Genomic DNA, 17,298 nt, shown 5'->3' with positions numbered 1-17,298 from the left:
TCTAGGAGGATCTGACAGGAGACAGTGTCAAAGGCCTTACCGAAGTCCATGTAGACCGTGTCTGCTGCTCTCTCCTCATCTACCAGGATGGTCATCATAGAAGTTTATCAAGCTGTTCAAGCAAGACTTTGCCTTCATGAATCCATGCTGACTACTCCTGATGATTTTCTTGTTCCTGAATGTTTAAGCTGATTTTGTTCCCTATTACTTCAACAGTAATATTGTTGTCTTCAGCCGGAGCAGGATCAGATCCAAACAGAACTGTCTAACCTGGTACAAAGTATTAACTTTGGATGTATGTTTACCATGAATTTTGGTGGGAGGATAAATTCTATCCAAAAACCCTCTCAAACCTGCCATTTGTTTAGATTTTCCACTACCTTGTGGCATATTTTAATTTGACATATATGTAGCTATCCTGATTTGTTATCCACAGTAATGAAGTTACAAGGGTAAACAACTATGCAGGAAGTGAGAAGAGTGATGACTAGAGCTATTGGAAGAAAGGTAGGGTCTTCATTTTTCTACCAAATGTCAAACTAATGTACCATCATGAATCTTTTGGGTCATGTGTCCTTAACATGTTTAGGTAAAATGACACAGAATTATTTGCATAAGTGTCCTGTGAAACTTTCAGATGCCTATCTTCATTTTCATTACCTGTTTAAGATTTTCTATAACCAAGTACTTCACTACCAATAAAAGGCAGGCTAAAATTCAAGACTTTTTTGTGTGTGCATAAGGCATGCAGTGGGGAGGCCAGCTCCTCTGTTAGCATTCAATGTATATGTTAGTGAACCTAGGTCAACTAAGACTTCAAAGCATGGGTTCTTCGCTTGCTTTATAACTGTTTAAATTTTACCTACTCCGTGCACATTTTGATGTTGTTTGCAAGTAAAATGTAAAGACTCAATATTAACACTATTTTCTATTATTCCTTTTGGTTGCATAATTGAGTCAAAAGTACTCATTTTCAATGGTTCATTATTCAAACTCTTTCTGAATCATGCTAATGGAGCTGGTCAGCAAATTCAGGCACTGCAATTTTTTTTTCTTAAATGGATGAATTTAACTATATACTGATTTGTTCATCAATTCCTGTGTTTTGCTGTTTTACATTTGATTTTGCACCAACAGTGGATAATTAATATTAGAAATAAGATGTTAAGGATTATCACTTTTGCCTATTTATATAAAAACTCAGACGACAGAAGATGCTTGTAGATGTAATCTTAACAGAAGGCAGAAATGTCATAATCTTCAGTCCTCTTTTGAATAAAATGTCATTTAGTTTTTGGTAATAAATTGTTTGTGTAACATAATGAGACCCTAGAAAATGTTTTAAAGAAAAAAAATAATGCAATGATATCTTTCTTATGCTAACAACTTTATTTATTTGTTACATTTTGTCTTTATATTAGCAGTTTGTGGAGCAGTTTTCCCAGTAAAGTGTACAGGAGGGGTTCAGAAACTATGCTGAGGACAGTGTTTGTATGCTCAGCAATAGTGGTGATGCACTACAGGGAACAATTCCAGGACCCAGCGGAGCAACTACCCCTGGCCTCATTTTAGACTGAGCTCTTAAGGGAGGATACAGCTTTCCAGGTCTGGGGCTGCAGGGACTGAGTGTCTGGGGTCTCTTGGGCATGCTGGGCCAGGAGGACATGGTCTCTTTGCCTGCAGGAGGTGGCTGCTGGCAGTGGATCTCCGTTGCCAAGTGAAGGAGCTGTAGGAGGAGGTCAACACACTATGCAGCATCAGAGATGATGAAAAAGAGATTGACTGAAACTTCTCCAAGACCCTTCAGCCTCAGTAGCTCAACAATACCAGAGTAGAGGCAAACAGTCTGTGCTAATCAGGATGGGAAACTGAGACTCCCGTGATGGTGAAGGCTTGCAGCTTGTGACTTCTGACAATGTAAGAAGGCTTCTGCTCTACTTGCAGAGCACATTCAGTGCACCTGTAGTAAATGAGAGGCTGGCAGCTCTTTCAAATGAAGCATCTGTGCATACTGAGCCTGAGCCACACAGAAGTACGAGGAAGAGCCAGTGAGTGATAGCAATGGGCAACACCTTGCTGGTGGGGGGCAGAGGTCCACATCTGCTGATCTGACCTGTTAGATCCCTCCTGTCTAAAGAGATTTTCTGCTTGCTGGCAGCTTAGATCCAAGACCTTGTGGAGAAGCTGCCAAGACTTATCTGACCTTTTGAGTGTTACCCTTGCTGCTCTTCTTCATGGGCACCAATGAAACTGCCAAAGGAGACCTGGAGAGTATCAAGTGTGACTACTTGGCTCTGTGGGCAATGTTCAAGGGCCAGGTGGTATATTCCTTGACTGTGCTGGTGAGGGGGTAGGGCTTGAGGAAGACTGGACAGATCCTGCAGGTAACAGATTGCACAGATGGTGTTGGTTTCTACAGCCATGGGACTCTCTCAGAGTTTTGAGAATTGCTAGGAAGAGTTGGGATCCACATGACCAAGTGAGGTGAAATAATTTCTGCCAAAAGGCTGGACAAGATGGTGAAGAGATTTTTAAACTAGGAAGGATGCAGAGGTATGTGGTGACCCAGAATTGAATGAGATTTTGGGCACCTGGGTTGGCAAGCAAAGTGTGTGTCATGATGTAAACAAGAGGGACCTTTTAAGCAACAAAACAGGACTAAAAGGACTGTATTGAGTGTATGCACATAAGTAAGAAAGTACTTACAGGACAGCATTATGGGGAAATCGGAATGGTTGGACATGTCTCTGAAGTACTGTACACTAATTCATGCACTGTGGTGAACAATTAGGAGGCATTTGAGGTCTGTGTGCAGTTACAGGCTTATGATCTGTTTGCGATCACAAAGATCCACCACAGCGTGGTGGGATAGCTCACACGACTGGTGTGTTGTGTTATGACTGATGGGTACAGGCTTTCTGGAACGACAGGCTGGGAAGAAAATGGCAGGGGGTAGTTGCCCTTTATGTTAGAGAGCAGTGGAAACATATGGAGCTCTGGCTTGGCATGGATGAAGAGCCTGCTGAGAGCTTATGGGTCAGGACAAGAGTGCAGACCAACCTCAGCAATACTGTGGTGGGTGTCTGCTACAAACTTCCTGATTAGAAAGAAGTATATGAAGCCATCTTCAGACATGTGGAAGAAAATTCATGTTTGTAGGCCCTGGTCTTCACAGAGGATTTCAAACACCCTGATATCTGCTGAAGGGACAACACATCAGAGCACAAAAAATCCAGGACATATATTGATAATAACTTCCTGACAGAGATTATTAAGGTGCCGATGAGGGAAGATACTCATACTTACAGAAAATGAAGAACTGGTCAGGGATGTGAAGTTCATCCAAAGGGAAAATCTGGCTTCAGTGATTATGAGGATGCTAAGAAGAGTGAAAAAAAAAAAAAGAAAAAAAAAAAGCAGGATCACACCACTGGAATTCAGGGAGCAGACTGTGGCCTGCGGGGTATCTGCTTGGAGGAATCATACATGCTATGTTCGTCCAGAGAAGAGGAGCCAAATGAGCTGGTTGATCTTCAAAAATCAGCACCTCCAAGCTCAAGAATGGTCCACCCCGATGAACAGGAAATCAAGCAAAGATTGCAGGAGGCATGCATGGATAAACAAGGAACTCCTGACAAAATCAGACATAAGAAGGCAACATACAAGAAGGGGAAGCAGTGTCAGGTAACCAGGAGGAATAAAGAGACTCTGGCTGAGAACACAACGACGGGGTTAATAAAGGTAAAGCTCACCTGCAGTTGAATGTGATGAAGGACGTGAAGGGCAACAAGGAAGGTTTCTACAAGTATGTCAGCAGCAAAAGAAAGACAAGGGAAAATCTGGACCCACTGCTGAATGGGGCAGGGGACCTGTTGACAAATAATATGGAGAAGACTGAGGTATTCAATACCTTTTTTGCTTCAGTCTTAAATGGTGAGAGCAGCCTTCAGGAATCCCAGACCTGTGAGACCAGAGGGAAAGTATGGAGCCTGAAAAACAGCCTTGGTGGATGAAGATCAGGTTAGGGAGCATTTAAACAAATTTGACAAGGCCATAGAATCTGATGACATATACCCACAAGTGCTGACAGTGCTGGCCAATGTCATTGTGAGGCCACTGTCAATAACTGTTGAAAGATTATGGTGATGACGGGCTCCTGAGGACTGAAGTGGAGAAGGTATCACTCCTATCTTCAAGAAAGATTCTGAGGACTACAGACCTATCAGCCTCTTCTCAATGCCTAGGAAGATGACGGAGCAAATCCTCCTGCAAACCATTTCCAAACATATGAAAGACAAGAACGTGATTGGGAGTAGTTAGCATGGATTTAGGAAGCCAAAGTCATGTCTGAACAACCTGATATCCCTCTACAACAAAATGTCTGGCTCAGTGAACAAGGGGAGAGCAATAGATTTTTTTTGGTGGTTTGGGGTTTTTTTGTTGCGTTATTTTTAACATTAGTAAGGCTTTCAATGCTGTTCCTGTAACACTCTTATAGATGACCTGATAAATTACAGGCTAGATAAGCAGACAGCGAGGTGGTCTCAAAGAGCTTTGATCAGTACCATAAAATCCAGATGGGAGCCAGTCAACAGCAGTATACCCCAGGAGTTGATAATGGGTCCAATACTGCATAGCATTTTCGTTAATGACCTGAATGACTGGTCAGAGTTCACCTTCAGCATGTTTGCAAATGATACAAAACTGAGAGGAATGGTGGATAAACCAGGTAGTTGTGCTGCCAGCCTAGGAGACTTCAACAAGCCAGAGAAATGGACAGAGATGATTTAATTAAGTTCAACAGAGGGAAATGCAAAGTCCTGCATCAGGGGAGGAATAATCCCTTGCACCAGTACATACCAGGGTCTGACCAGCTTGGAAAGCAGCTTGGCAGAGAAATACTTGGGTGGACAGCAAGTTGAACATGAGCTATCAGTGTACCCATGTGTCAGATAAAGCCAATAGCATGCTGGGCTGCACTACGAAGAACATTTCTTCCTCTTTGTTTCTCACTGGTGAGAGCACATCTGGAGTGCTGCATCTATGTCTGTACTTCTCAGTCCAAGAGTGATATGCAGCTACTAGAGAGAGTCCAGTGAAGAGCCACAAAGATGATTAAGGGACTGGAGCATCTTCCATATGCAGAGAGGCTGACAGAGCTGGAATTGTTCATCCTAAATAAGAGAATGCTCAGGGGGATTTCATCAATGTGTTTAAATACTGATGGGGGTGGAGTAGGACAAGAGGCAATGGGCACAAACTGCAATACAGGAAAATCTGTTTAAACTTAAGAAAAACCTGTTTCACTGTGAAGAGGAATTGAACCCTGGAACAAGCGTCCCAGAGAGGCTGTGGATTCTCCATTCTTGGAGATTTCCTAAACCTCACTGGATACAGTCCTGAGTAACCTGATCAAGTTTTCTGTGTTTTGAGCAGGAGGAGATGGACTAGACATCTACATAGGTCTGTTTCATTCTGTGATAATGGTTTATGAATAACAGAGACGACATGAATTCCCATCAAAAGACATTTAAATTACTTGATGACTTTTTAACAATCTGATGATGTTCAGTTAGAATAAAATGTATCAAGTAGACATTGAAGTAATTTGTAAAAATATTGTCAAAACAGAAGGGGACTAACAAATACTATATTTGAGAAGTTCTAGCTTCTTCAGCAGAGTATGAATACCTAAAGAAAATATGTATCAAATGGAGCATGAGAATGTATGAGTGATTAGGTTTCTAATCATCATATATGACTATTATCTTCAATAAGGTATATTTCCTACGTGAGAGAACTAAGGAAACAAACAGCTGTGATAATGAGTAGGGCAGTATTGCTGTTATAGATGAAGGATGAATGTTGATTCCACATTAATCATTAGAAATAGGGTCACAAATCAAGACATTGATAAAAAGGATTATATGGTCTCTTTGACGTTGGAGGATTTGAAGCCCATAATTGCTCACCAACTTTACTAGAGAAAATTTATCATGATACTTGCACAGTCAAAATACCAGTGAAAGATCATACAACTAAACTACCAAATGAAGAAACAGACAAACAAACAAAAGAGGCTCAATTCTTTTGTACAGTTTTGGCAGTAAAGGTCTCTATAAAAAAATGTTTCTAATTGTTATGCCACCTCCTATCACAATCACAGTCTTTCCCCTTTCCTCTCCTAATGATTTGATAATTTCTTGTAAGTGTAGGGATCCATACGGTAACATCACTAGGCTTTGAAAAACATATAAGCATATTTTTTCTTCCAGCCCAGTGATATTTTAAATAAGCTTATGTATCTGGGGTCTATGATACTACCCTCTGGGGAGAGTGAAGAACGGGGACTGCCTGTTAAAAGGAGAGGATAAAATCTGGACAAATGGGCATACTCTCAAATTTCTTTAAGGACATCCTGGGACATACAGGAATCATTGGGGTCCTACATCCTATCCACCTAATCTAGCAGAAGTATGTCCTGATCCAATATTGGGGAGGGTTCTTAAACGATCCCAAGAGCGAGATTAAGACACAAACGAGGTCAGATGCCATACAACCTTACAAGTTTTATTTCCTATAACAACTGATAATAGCAACAGGACAGAGGAAAGAAGAAAGGAAAAAGAGGCAGGCCTAAGCAAGAGAACGGAAGAGATGCAGCAAGACTAGTTACCACCACCACGAAGCCAGCAACGTCTCGTTGGCTCGGTCTCGGTGCAGGTGATGGGGGTCCAGGTTCCAGCAGACAGGTGATGCCAAAATCCCAGTTCCAAGCGCTGACTTCTTCTTCTTCAATCCCTTTTCAATCACCTCTTCAATCCCCCTATACAGTCCCTTTTCAATTCCTTTCAGTTCCTTCAGCGAGAGAGGAGTACACAGTTCTTTTACTGTCCCGGTCCCCACAATTTCTCCAAAGAGTCCACCCATTTCCACGGAGCTCGTTATCATATATGCCGCCCCGTGTTCCTCCATGGGTGCTTGCCCAGGTGTTCATGGTGGTATTTGGTTTTCTTCACCCTGCTCGTGGGCAAGCACAGCTTGGTAGGCACTGCTAGCTTCAGGCGGATATGGTAGTTTCTTCAGGGACATTTTGTTTCCTTCAGCGTGTACTCCCCCACAGCAACAGGATGTTGAGGCTAGCAAATGGTAACTGTGCAGCAGCAATGTCGAGACAATCATAGTCCAACAGCCTCTTACAAAGTATAAAGGCAGTGCTCCAGCTACAGAATTTATTTCTTCTGTTAGAGCTCCTCTTGCAGCTTATGTTGCTTTCCACTCCAAGCTTATCATGTGCCCCTTCTGTCCTGACTACGTATAGAATCATAGAATCGTTTAGGTTGGAAAAGACCTTTAAGATCACCAAGTCCAACCATTAACCTAACACTGCTGAGTCCACCACTAAACCATGTCCCTAAGCACCATACTTACATGTCTTTTAAATACCTCGAGGGACAGTGACTCAACCACTTCCCTGGGCAGCCTGTTCCAATTCTTGACAATCCTTTCCATGAAGAATTTTTCCTCATTTCCATTCTAAACCTCCACTGGCACGACTTGAGGCTGTTTCCTCTTGTCCTATCACTTGTTACTTGGGAGAAGAGACCGACACCCACCTCACTACAACCTCCTTTCAGGTAGTTGTAGAGAGCGATAAGGTCTCCCCTCAGCCTCCTTTTCTCCAGACTAAACAACCCCAGTTCCCCCAGCCACTCCTCATAAGACTTGTGCTCCAGGCCCCTCACCAGCTTTGTTGCTCTTCTTTGAATGCGCTTCAGCATCTCAATGTCTTTCTTGTAGTGAGTGTCCCCAAAACTGAACAGAGTATTTGAGGTGCAGCCTCACCAGTGCTGAGTATGGGAGGATGATCGCTTCCCTGCTCCTGCTGGCCACACTCTCTCTGATACAGGCCAGGATGCTGTTGGCCTTCTCAGCCACCTGGGCACAGTGCCAGCTCATACTCTGCCAGCTGTCGACCAACACCCTCAGGTCCTTTTCTGCCAGGCAGCTTGATATGTAACTGAGAGAGGTTGTGAAATGCAAGAGCTGTCATCACAGAGTGTGGCTACCAAGGTCACAGTATAATGTCATACTTCTAATCCTAGGACATAGCATAGCTTGAATTGTCCAGGCAACTCTACCTGCTTGCTTTTTCTGTGACCTGTGACCGTTCAATGCATTCAGTTTTGAGTGTTTTCTTTTTTCTTTTTCTTCTCCTCACGTGCAAACAGGGAGTCATGTATTTTTCAGTCTAGATTACTTAGATTAGATTAAGGGAACTAACAAAGGAAGAAACCTTATAAATATACCCTTAGAGAAAATTGTGTAAAAAAAGATTTTAAACTGAAATACGAAATCGTCGGGGCCTCTCATTTGTATTATATAATTTTTTTTTAAATAGTCATAAAGATAGACACCTTGAGAAAGACACATACTGAGCAGAACTTCATTTCTATTTCTTCAGCATTGTCTACAGGGAAGCAGCATACATGGTAATAGCAATTCTTATTTGTTTGGTCAAAAACTATCTGTCCATTTGAGAAGACTGCTCTTAGTCTTACTTCTTAGCAACAATATACAGATGTTCCATCAAGTCATAAATGGATACCAGTGTTACTGTAAAATACATTATGATTTCACAACATATGATGTTGTGTAAGCTTAGTTAATGAAAGATACTGCCAAATAACAAAAGGAATTTGGAAGTCAACAGTCATAGCCAAACTCATTAAGAAACTCTAAGCATTTAATTACCTGTTCTTTCTTTTTTTTAATTAATCTTTCCTTAATTTGTGACTTTTTCACTGTTGCCTATGTACTTGAGAACACTTGGGATACCATTTGTTCAAGAAATGCTTTGACATCTGCCCTGGATGTAGGGAGAATTAAAAGCCTTTTATTACAAAAGCAGATTCTGAAAAATCAATCATGCAGGACAATTATTTATTTTGCAAACTCTATTACCTCAGTAAAGAACTTGTATTGATTTGAGTGACTTAAAATACCTTTTCAATGCCAAAATACTCAATATTTTCTAGGAATATGTTTGTTATGAAATCAAATGAATACTTAAAGATCATTTCTAATTTACATTAATATTTAGGATCCTCTCTTTAGCAGTCTTATGGTTACAGCTATGCACTAGTATGATGATGTTGGGGATCCTGCTAAATGAATTCTATTAAGATAGTTTTTCTCTCACAGGAAAAATCAGACACCTGAGGTTATTCATCAATGGTGGTTTGAACTTTAAACATTTTCTCCTAATTCTGGTTCTGTGTTCAGGAATGTTATACTGTATCTATACTACATCTGGAGTCATCTATAGAAAAGTTCAAGTGTGGAACAAGGGACTTTTCAAAGGACTAAATATAAGTACTTTTATTTATTAAGCCAGTGTTGATACTCCATACATGTGGCACACAATTTCCATCTAGGCATGCAGCTAACATACTGTTGCTGGATGATGCAATTTGGACAGCCTGACTTTCATTTTTCACAGGGAGAAAAATCTTGGGGGAGAGGGGAAGAGAAGGAAAAAAAAATTAATTATGTACATATATGTATGCATATTTTAAGCAAAACTACTGCTTTTGTCTAGATAAATGTAGCAAAAGTACCAAATTTTGATTCAGATGTAGCAAAATTCAGAACAACTGGGTGGAAGTAGTTAGGTTCAGATTGTTTATTTGAGAGAAAACTGGGACAGAGAAAGTGAGGTACAAGGCCAGCAAAACAAAGGGACAAAAAAAAACAGAAAAAGGGATAATGAGGCATGTGGATGATGCACAGAGATATTTGAGGGTACCTACTGGCAGTCTTGCCCTTGATCACTGCAGCCTAAATCAGAACAATGAACCATAGGTGTTGTTCTGACCTTACTACACGAGCCAAACTTGCTTTTGTGGTCAGGAGTGTTGGGGAGTGTGGGGTGCTTTCCCTGGCTAATACCTGGACAGGCACATCACACATCTTGGTATCACCATGTCAGTGCCCTGAGAGCTTCAGCACCTTCCACCATTTCCTAACACATTATTTTGGACTCAGTTCCGTAGGAACTCAGGCTCTGCAGGAAGTCAGATCCATGCCCATTGCCACTCTGATGGCAGGGAAGCTGCAGACACATCTATCTCAGAACATGCTACAGTAAGCAGTGCAATGCTTTATTAGGCTAGATAACTATAGGTCAGCCTAAGTCAGCTAACCCTGTAAGTCTACAGGAGTGCCAAGCACCAGCTGGGGTGTCACTATGCATCTTTAATGCTTGAGCATTATCATACTATCATAAATCTCATACTATTTTTATAATATGTTTGTTTATTATATTCACTTAAGAATACATGAACTGTTGTAGACCTTAAGCCTGGTAGCATAAGCAAGTGAACATTAGTTAACCCAGAAACTAATTTTTCATCAGACTGAACACCCTAGTAACTACTAACCAGTGTCATGAACAAGTGTGAATAGACCCTCCAGTCTTTATGGCACTCAGCCATATAAACCAGACCTGAAGCAACCCTCTGAGAGAGACCCTGGAGGAGCTGCTAATGGAGCCCCCCTATACCTCCAGATTCCAAGAGTGTCCAGAGACAGCTAAACATGGAGATGCAGGGACATGTGTGGATGGTCTGCAATCCTGAACAGTTAGAACTGACATGCTTCAATGCTTGACCTCGTGACCTACTGCCTCTTTGCCTAGAAGGTAGGTCTTCTGCATGGAAGTGTTCTGCAGGAAAGTCAAACTGTTATAAATACTGCTTTTTATCTCCGTATGTTTATCCCAATAAACAGTTAACCTTGATATCTTAACTTACTTGCCTCTAAAATTGTGTATCTGTCCCTTTGGGTAGTTTGCCCATGAGAAATTCTCTCTGTCCTTTTGTTACTATTTAGAAAAAGCTTGATTCATTTATAATAAATTATATATACTTTGGACAGCAATGTCAATAATACTTCCACTGATGATGATTTCAGGCATATCAAGTACACACAGTTAAAATAATAAGTTGGTTTGAGTTGTAACTCTTCCCTCTTGGATTTCATAGTAGTGACTTTTTCTGGATCTATTAGGATTCCATTCACATGAAGGTAGTGGTCAAACAGACTAAAACCCAAGATCAGATTACTGGTTTACCCAAAAACAGGGGAAAAAGAGTGACCAGAAATTGTCACGGTTGCTTTGAAATTGAAAATTCTTCTAAAAAGGAAGGGAGTGGGGGTTGCCTGATACTGCTGAGATTTTTCTCTTCAGACAGAAGAATTTTAAGATTTGTTTTTCCTGAAGTTTATTCTGGAAGGAAGGAATGGCATGTTGTGACATTTTTCATTGAATCCAAAATGTCAAGTTCAAAAAGTATATAAGCAGGTCTCTCCTTAGATCTCCAAACACTGAACAGACACATACAGATCAAAATTCTGGAGTTAATATAGAAATCACCTCTTTGTAGAGATGGTACCAATCAGAAAATTAAAGGGGTCTGTATTGGTCAAAAGACAAGGAGACTATTAGGATATTTTGGGTTTTTTTCCCCAAACTTACTGATTTCTTTAGTTTGTAAATCTCCTGACAAGCCAGTAATGTTTATAAATACTGGACACAGCTTACATGTGTTTTAACAAAAGTTTAGTAGTCCTCACAGACAATGGCTCCATCTGATTTCATTTCTGAAGAAATCACTGCAATTATACTAAGAACTGGTGTGTAGTAGAAGTATTTTTCATGTATGATTGCAGTGTAAATGTGAAAGAACCACTCCTTCAAGTGTTCTTTGTTCTTTTTTCAGATCCATGAACGATAGGCAGATTCTCTTGAGGTATGAAGAAGGATTGTTAGGCTCAGGATTCATACTGACATCTGTTTTTTCCATTCATGTCTTTAACTGGGTTTACAGAAATTGCTTAGGGACAAGCTTGCAAATACAGATAGGCTTTGAAGGGCTTTGTAGATGTAAAATGCCAAAGCTGCATGGGCCAACATGTTGAGTGACTTCAGGGACACTTGTGTGTTATCCCAGAGATTAACTTGACAATCTCAAAACTCTGGGGTCCAGTGCAGCAGGTATTTTATATTTTGCTTTAATTAGTCAGCCCCTGAACCATGACTTACTTCCAACATTACTTTGAACACCGTAAAATTAATGTCTTCCCTGCCTTTTCTAAGGCAGTAATATGAATGCTTCTTTCACAGAACAACCTTGTGAGATAATATTATGATTCTTTCTGTTGCATGGGATGAATGGAGACATTAACACTGGGGGCCTGTTTACAATGTTTATTCCTTCTTCACCATGTGCTCTAAAGGGCAGCTGCATTTTTAGCACTTCAGAGTACATTTCCCATTGATATCAGATGCAGTTTTCAGATATGCGGGATTTGTGAATCTGACAGGTTTTTTTTAAGAATTGGTGAACACTGTCTGTTGCTTCTCAAGAATTTGTCTCTTCTGTGACCTGGAGACTTCCTATTTGACAGAAATACAACTATTTCCAGCAAACCCAAAACATTTCCATGTGATTTCTGCAGTCCTTCCACTCTTTAACTACATCCTTTCCAGTAGGTGAGCTATATGAGCACAGACTTTTGCATACAATGCTGAATCACAAGCTAACAGTCAGTCTAGTGTGACCAAGGAGATGCATACATTTCCTGTATCAGTAATATGCCAAACCTCATAATATGATGGTGTTATAATGAATATGTCTAGATGGTGTGTCTGAAATTGCTTAGCATTTCCTATCTTGGAAATGTTTTGCAATGCAATCCTACTCTTTTAAGGTGTTCTGATTTATATTCTTTTTACAGTGTTTCCCTTATCACTTGTTTGGTTTACTTATGAATTCTCTTGCAGAATTTGAGCTTTGTCTATGCTCCCAGAGAAATTGTATTGGGTGTAGGTGGTATTATGTCAGCAGCTGGGGGGCTGCAGCGTCAGCCTCTGTGAGAGGGGATCAGGGGCTGCACCATGCCAGTTCCAGCTGGCTCTCCAGTGGCCCACTGCAGGGCACAGCTAAGCCTGTCAGAGACACTGGTGGCACCTCTGGGAACATGTACGTAAGAAAAGGCAAAATGCAGAGAGAAAAAGGACAACACCAAGGCCAAAGCAGTAGGAGGGGCACCACCGCAGAGCTGCTACCACCCCAAAGGGACTGAGAGACATGGATGGGCCCCTCCAGAGTGGAAGAAATGACTATGAAAGAAGGAGCAGCAGAAGAAAAGAGTGAGGAACAAGGAGCAATAGAGAGAAGCCATGGTGCCCTGACCCCAGCCATCGCCTCACAAGGGGATGGAGCATGACCTACGGCTGTAACAGGGGAGTGGACACAGGGATGGAGGGAGGAGGGGCGTCTGGTGTAATGTGGAACTTAGGAAAGGGGGCAGAAAGTTGTTTTCCCTCTGTGTTTAAATGTTTGTCTTCTTTGCTTCCCAACACCCAAATCAGTAATTGAATGTTTATGCTAATTGGCAACAAATTAAGTTAAATTCCCCAAGTCGAGTCTGCTTTGCCTGCAACAGTACTACAAATAACTCATGGGAAATTAAAAAAAATTTTAAAAATCACTATTTTTAGTTTATCTTATGAACAAGATGCCTGTGTTTGCCTGGATTCTACTTTCAAGACATACTTCTGTCAGCTTTCACAAAAGCAGGAATTGTAGGCTATTAGTTTTACTTTATATAAAGATTGTATTAGGTTTACACTATATATAATGCAAGAAGGACTATAAAGAAGTGATGAAGATAAAAGGAGAAACAAAGAAAATACAGGGGCTCTCACAACCACAGGATTAGGTTTGACTGTGTTTAGCTGAAGATTAATTTGAACTAAATTACCTGATTTCCAGAATGGAGGCTAATTGAGTACTTTAGGAAGAAGTGAAACCAGTGTAGCATAAATACTTTTAGAGATCTCAAATACATGAATTGAGTGTAGCAGAAAAGTGAAAGAGGCACTTTAATTCATATTGTCAGTTACTTTTATAACAGTGAACAGAAAAGACATCTTTTATTTAACAATTTTTTTTTAATAATTTACTGCTATTAATGTGCGGGCACCCTTTTGTATGCATTTAGAGGCTGGATTTTTGGTTTGATGTTTATAAGCTTTTCTCCAAAATAACTTCCTCCAAAAATGTAGTGATTTTTTGAAAACTGCAGTCTATCTCAGCATTTACTAGAAAATAACTATTGATCCTTCTATTTGTCCTACACTCTGTCAGCTTTTTTTTCTATTAGTAAAAGATGTGCTCTGACTTATCGAATCAGAGTGGGTCTTCCTGGTCCACTTTTTTTTTTTTAAAGTGATGAGTCAAATACATAGGAAAATGTGTATTTAGTCTTGATAAAAGACTTTTCAGGTTTACAGTAAGTTTTGTGTATTATTTTGGTTGATGTTTTATACATTATAAATGTCTCATGGTTCCACAGGCTTTAGATAGCTGGACGTTTCTTAAAATTGTTATGTATAGTTCTGCCAGATTTCTACTACATAAAACTAGTAATATCTATATTGTGGTAGGCAGTAATAAATTCCATCTGTTTCTGACATCAGACAAAGTTTTGCCTTCTGTATGCATGTTAAAAAGACACCGTTACTAAAACTTTAGCTTCCATCTGCTCTCACACCTAAACATAAGCTTGACTTTACACACAACCAAGTGTTTTAGGACAACATAGAATAAACAATGAGTGAAGTGAATACAAATAGTGGCACCATATTCTCTTATGTGGATATTGTGGGGTTACTGGTAGTATGCTTGCTTCATGCATGTCACTTTATACAATGCTATGAAACCTGTCTGCAGTGATTACTGCATATTGATCAAACTAAATGGAGTTACTGGGACAGAAAAACTTATGACTTCATCTGATAAAGGACATCAGAGAGTTAAAAGAATGTATTTCGCTGGTTCAGTAAGAAAGGGCTAGGAACTGTAAATGGGATTGCACAGAGGAAATTGCAGCTGTTAAGAACACTGTTTAAAGAATGTAATGCTGAAAAGCCTAGTTTTAAATCTCATTAAAATTGTGGCACAAACTGACAAAATCAGAAAACTCAAAGCTAAGGTCATCACCCTGTTGTTAATGAAAGCTGCTTCTGTAAAAAACAAATTGCAGGAGTGTCATGACCTTAATGTGATGAATTCTTATTTAAGTGCATTTGAGGAAATGTGTGCGAATCAAAAGACTGTACATGAACAACCTAATTCAGTTTAAAAAAAGATTTGAATGACAATACTTAGTCAAGCTAAGAGATTTGTATAAAAATTGTTGAACCTGAGGCGTGCACTCCTATTAATTTTACCCCATGATGTATAAGGTATTGCACCAGATTGGCACCAACCATAAGAAAGAAGGAAGAAATTTTTACCATTTGCTGCCCATTCATGTATGGGCATCAAATGGTATAAGTAGAAAAAGGATACATGAACATAGTGTGCATTCAATTTTTACAAGACAATTGTTAGTTATTTGCAAAATAATCTATAATATTAGAAGTTGACAGTATAATTAGTGCCACATTCAAGTTGACTACCGGATTACAGAACTACTCATGACTGAAAACGGCACCTGTGAGACTATGTTGGAGTAAGGAGACCAATACATAGCACATAACCTGAGCATATGATAGTCCTGTTGTAATTTAAAACAACAGGGATTTAAGACTTGGCAGAAAGCCTAAGCTAATGTTTCGCTCAGTCTTTTTTCCCTATCATCCTGCTTCTGCCTCCTCCTTTTCCCCCTACCTCCAGATAAAAATAAAATTACCTTGTACATTTCCATAGGTTTTTGATACTAATTCAAAATTATCATGAAACCTTTCTAGATCTGCAGAAGGCATCGCAAATTTGTCTTCAGGAAATAAAGCCCCATCTTGGAAACTCTCTTAATGCTTTGTGTTCAAGTTCATGAAGGCTGCTGAGAATTCTATATGTAAAATTGATGAAGATATGACAGGCAATTATATATGCTGGAGATGTGATGGAGGAAATAAAGCACTAGAAAGCATTACACTGACGTCTCTCACTGTGTGCTGTCTGTCAAGAAGGGCTGGCTCTGCTCAAGTTCTGTTTTGATGTGAACTTAGCGAATCAAGGGACAAAGGTTAGGTTTAAGTCCTTCGAAAAATGTGTTCAGTCAGGTCTTCAGCTTAAGCTGTAATATGTAATGTGATTGAGAAAAATCTCCACCTCTTCAACAAAGACTTAGTTTTTTTACAAACAAGAGAAGTTCTCCCCACCATAAATAAAAAAGGGAAAATAAAAGATTGATGGTAACATGGAAGTCATATTACTCAAACTTTGTTGGTAACTGTGCACAAATTTTACCCAGTTTTCTGGCAACTAAGAGATTTTTACACATTCTCCAGTAGGATAAGCCAGAGTATATGCTGGGGAGATCATGAGGTGGAAGGGTTCCTCTTCTGTGCAACTTGACTTCTATTTCTTTTTGGTTTTCCTAAAGCACTTTCGAACCATTCTCCTACTGATGTATCCATTTTAATTACCTATTTTCTTATTCCAAGTAACAGAAAGTGCCAACCTACTAAGCAGATAACTCCAAATTTTTGTCCTTTGATTCCGACTTGTCTAAGTAGAATTAGAGCAAGTTTGGTGCCTGCAGAGGAAGTGGGTAATATCTTTGATTTTTGCATGCCTTTGACACTCTGAAGATTTCATCAGGTTGCTGTGAGTCTGATTTTCTCTACCTCTTTAGCTTAATAGTTCTCTTTATGTTGATGTAGGAGTTCCCAGAAATGCTAGGGGGCAATCAAGGCAGAAGTATAATTTGTCTATCTAATGTGTGTGAATTGTGTTTTAAACTTGCAGGATAAACTTATGGAACAGTATGTATTTGATGCTGTATTTGAAACACTTCACAGCAGCTACACTATATAATTGGCTCTAATCTTCCACTTCTTCTACATACTATCTTTTGGCTTTAATAAGTATTCATTCAAAGCTTTTCTTATGACTAGATTCTCAACTGCGTTCATATAAAAGCTTACTTCAGTGAAAAAGGCCAGCTTGAACTTCCAGGAAATGACAATACAATTGCAGTGGAAGAAGAGCTCCTGACATGAAGAAAGCACAAACAGACATGCATATAAAAGAAACTGAGGAAGAATTTGGCCCTTTTTCCAGCACGATGCTTCTAAACGAAAATTTGAATCAGCATAGTTCTTCTAGGACTGGATTTTTATGGCTCGCAAAGGTATTAAAATCATTAATGTTGATATCCATCAGAAAATATCTGACAGATCCTCTATTGAAGTTTGAGGTTTGATAGGTTTTTTTTTTC

At 39.8% G+C, this 17,298-nt stretch overlaps 1 long non-coding RNA gene across 2 annotated transcripts; it reads right to left on the bottom strand.

Moving 5' to 3' along the window:
- Positions 1-1,370: 1,370 nt before the first annotated feature.
- On the bottom strand, positions 1,371-6,890 carry LOC138686442 (uncharacterized). 2 transcript variants are annotated; one of them, XR_011325826.1, is made up of 3 exons: positions 6,677-6,890; positions 3,307-3,379; positions 1,371-1,726 (listed from the first exon to the last, which is right to left on the bottom strand). It is a non-coding gene; the product is annotated as an uncharacterized lncRNA (long non-coding RNA). The 2 variants fall into 2 exon arrangements; XR_011325827.1 differs by lacking the exon at positions 6,677-6,890 and adding an exon at positions 3,753-3,915.
- Between the last annotated feature and the right edge of the window lie 10,408 nt (positions 6,891-17,298).

The sequence above is a fragment of the Haliaeetus albicilla genome, chromosome 8, assembly GCF_947461875.1.
Source record: "Haliaeetus albicilla chromosome 8, bHalAlb1.1, whole genome shotgun sequence".
NCBI classification, from domain to species: domain Eukaryota; kingdom Metazoa; phylum Chordata; class Aves; order Accipitriformes; family Accipitridae; genus Haliaeetus; species Haliaeetus albicilla.
Note: the sequence above shows the minus strand (reverse complement) of the source record. Positions and strands in the feature narration are given on the sequence as shown.